At 49.9% G+C, this 3,659-nt stretch overlaps 1 protein-coding gene across 3 annotated transcripts in view; it reads right to left on the bottom strand.

Moving 5' to 3' along the window:
- Mro (maestro) overlaps positions 1-3,153 on the bottom strand; it is a 21,551-nt gene extending 18,398 nt beyond the window's left edge. For all 3 annotated transcript variants that reach the window (XM_021150832.1, XM_021150834.1, XM_021150835.1), the window contains exon 1: positions 3,095-3,153. The gene's annotated coding sequence lies outside the window, so the exon portion shown is untranslated. The remainder of the gene's footprint in view (positions 1-3,094) is intronic.
- Positions 3,154-3,659: the final 506 nt, after the last annotated feature.

Raw genomic sequence — 3,659 nt, 5'->3', positions numbered from 1 at the left:
TGTAGACCACGCTGGCCTTGAACTCAGAAATCCGCCTGCCTCCTCCTCCTCCTTCTCCTCCTTCTCTCCCTCCTCCTCCTCCTCCTCCTTCTTTTTTTGGTTTTTCGAGACAGGGTTTCTCTGTATAGCCCTGGCTCCCCTGGAACTCATTCTGTAGACAAGGATGGCCTGGAACTCAGAAATCCACCTGCCTCTGCTTCCCAAGTGCTGGGATTAAAGGCTTGTGCCACCACTTCCTGGCAAGATACAATTTCAATGGGATAAGGACAGAAAATAGCACAGGAAGATGTAAAGGAACTTATGTATGGCATGGTTGGAGGGCTCCTCTAGGGAGCAGAGCAGTGTCTCTCCCCTTGCCTGAACCTAGGAACAGACATAGGAATAAGGGAAGGCATGACTACGTGGCATCTGAGCCCCTGTGGATTTGCAAGCTCAGATCTTCCAAATTAGCCTCAGTCTTTTCAGTGAAATCTGCAAGAATAGGGATAGATTTTAAGGGCATTATCCAGATGCTGAACATGTAGTGCTATAACTGACCCACAACTGGGCAGGATTATACCGGGAACAGGGGAAGCCAGTGGAGACAGGGCTGTTCTGGGGAGTGTGACTGGAGATTGCAGACCGGAAATGAAGTTTACAGCCCCGCACGGACACAGACACAAGAGGAGCAGTGTTCCTGCCCATGATCAGCAAGCTCTCCACCACTAAGCCATGCCTCGAGCCGCAGCTGGTACTCTATTTATAACCCCTTCTTTCTAATGATGCCCTGTATCCACATTTAAAGACATTTGCTAGCGAATAATGACCTCTCTGTTGCCAAATGGGAAACCTATTCTGCATTGCTCCTTTGTCTGCTGAAAGCCACAAAGGGAATCGGGGCTGAAACTAAAAGCCCTTCTCTGGAAGCCTACAGATGCCTGCGGTAGTCTCACCCTGTCACCTGAACACAGTGGTCACAAGGACATGGGTATGAGTTGTACTCCAGAGGGTTCTAAGCACAGTACATGCCGACTCTTTATCAAGACACGTTGTCCCAAGAGAACCCAAGCCTCCCCTTCCTTAGCCTTAGGCCACCATAGGATTCTGGGAATTCGAGGAGCCTCTCTAAAAATCTTGACTGTCACTTACTGACATGCAGATAACATGCTGTCCTTAAAAGAAAATATAGCACACTGTAATTACTTAATTATTTAATAGCTCTATTTTTATTCTCCGTTGACATTTTCATTTTGTCAGAGACAAAACGGGTCCTGATGCCACCAGAAAAGTCAGCCCCCAAAGTCATTCTTTCTCCTGCTGTTACTGAAGAAAAAAAAAAAAAAAAAGCAAAGCAAATCAATAGACTGCTCACTTTTCCGTTTAGACCCGTGAAATCGGGAGACGAATGACCCATCAAAATGGCTTCTCTTTAGTTCAGCACTGACAGGAAGTGCTTCCTGTTTGAGTGTGCAGTGTCCAACCAGAAACTCGTCTGAAAGGAGGGACTCGGTCTTATTTCAGGAAATGCTGAGCCAACCCTCGTCAAAGATTTTCACTCCTAAACAGAGGGAAGTGGTGAAGGCAGAGCCCTTGCCCCAGTTCTCCTTCATGCATGATTCATTCTCCCAGTGTTTGTCTGATCCTGCTTCTATTACCAGATGTTCAGCAGGCAAAGCCAATACTCACCCTGGCACTGAAAACCCACCCGGAGAGGACTGACGATGCTCTAAGGCATCCCTGTCAATCACAAGGGGAGAACCGCAAGAGGCACAAGGGCGGTGGCTCAGAAAACCCACTGTAAAGGAAGGCCTCCCGCATCTGGACTGACCAGACAGAGGGCACCATGAAAAGACATGCAGGCCCAAGCCAGAGGCTTCCCTACCCAAGCCAGCCAAGTCACTAACCTAGGCTGGCCTCTGTGCTCCTACCCTGCTGCCTGAATTAATGTCAGGGCCACCAGTAGCAGATGAACGTCCTTGGGAGGATCTTCCCAAATGTGTCCCCGTCACCTCCCACTGTCCTATGTAAGTGTCCTTAGTAAGAAAGGAATGGTCATATTGCTTCCAACATGGAGTAAATGCGGGCCACAGACAGACAGACATACTGGGCTTCAAATATGCCTCGGCCCACCGATGCAGGAGTCTTTTGTGGCCCTCGTTTCTGGCAGATAAGAGTTCTACAAACTGAACAGGGAGCTGCTTTCTGCTGTGTTTCTAACCTCTCTTCTTCCTTCTGCTTTCCTGCCCCTCTTGCTTGGTGGCCATTGTTAATGACTCCCAGCCCTTCCGTTGATGTCCCCTTTGACCCACATTGCCACAGGAACCGAGAAAGTCAAACCTTCCCCTTAAGGACATGGGGAACTGCCAGGGCCACTGAATTATCTGTGTTTAGCAATTCACCAAATGCCTAAGAGTTCTTGCTTTGCAATGTGCTCTCTGTCACCTCGACAGGTGGACAGGGCCAGACAGCAAGGTTGGCACAGAACCCAGAACTCCAGAAGCCCAAAGGAGCACTTAGTCGCTGGAGCAGCAATGATCTTACCCACCCCACTCCCGAGATCTTCGGACATTGAGCATATCCAGGTGAACAAAGCCCCCACTGTGTGCACTGTTCCTCCTACATGTGGGCTTCGCTGCTTCACTGAGATGATCTTCACTGTAAAGGGGCAAGCTGCTCCTGTGGTAGAAGAGGAGGTGGCGTAGGGGGAAAAGGGACATCCCAGAAGGAACATGGGGCTGGGGAATCAAGCCAGCATATAATAAACGTAAAGGACAGGTTTGAAAAGAGAGTATTGGGGATGTAGCTTAAGTGGTAGAACACTTACCTGGCATGCCTGAGGCCCTGGGTTTGCTCCCCAGTGCTAGCAGAGAGGGTAGAAGGAAAGAGAGAAGGAAGAGTGAGAAGGAAGGAGGGAAGGAGGGACAGGGAGAGAAGGGAGGAGTTTGAGTTTCTTACTCCCACAACACCTCCACTAGACCTGTTTCCCAGAAGAAATTCTGAACGTACACAGCCATTTCTGTCAGTCCTGATTAAATCCTTATAGATCAGCAGCCTGTGTGGTACCACAGGTTGAACAGAACAGGTAGGATCCAAAAACTGGTCCGAGCCGCCTTACCTGGGCTATGCAATGAGGAGCCTGGGGCGTCTGGCTTTCCCCTCTGCACTCATCCTGATGAATGGCGAATGCAGCTAACTGGGAACACCCGCTATCCTTCAAGAAAGCCCCTAATCTGCAGTGAGCTGTATTTTGTCCTTGGAGATGAAACATTGGGCAGATTAGAGAGGTACACAATAGGGGCTTTTGTAGACTCTGCCCCTGCTCGTTGCTGAAGATACAGTACACAGCTCTGCAAACTCTGAAGGCTCTTGTGGTGTGTGTCTCTGGCTGCCTGAGCTGGCTGCCAGCTGCTCTGCTTTTCTGTGGGTCCCCGGCAATGCCAACAGCAGAGGGGCAGCCACAGCTCTATCCCCATGCAGGTTCTCCTATGCCTTTACTGCCCCAAAGTGCTCTCCGTAGGTGATTTTGACCTTCCAACTTTGAGGGGCTCTCTGCCTGTGTGACATGTAGGGAGGTAAAGGCAGTGTGAGTAGTGGATTCCCTGCACCCAGAAGCTCAAAGTTAGCTAATGGTACTGGGATCTTGGGGTTCAGTGTCCTCTCCTGCCTTGACCAGCTGTTCA

This window comes from Mus caroli, chromosome 18 (assembly GCF_900094665.2).
Source record: "Mus caroli chromosome 18, CAROLI_EIJ_v1.1, whole genome shotgun sequence".
Classification (NCBI taxonomy): Eukaryota; Metazoa; Chordata; class Mammalia; order Rodentia; family Muridae; genus Mus; species Mus caroli.
Note: the sequence above shows the minus strand (reverse complement) of the source record. Positions and strands in the feature narration are given on the sequence as shown.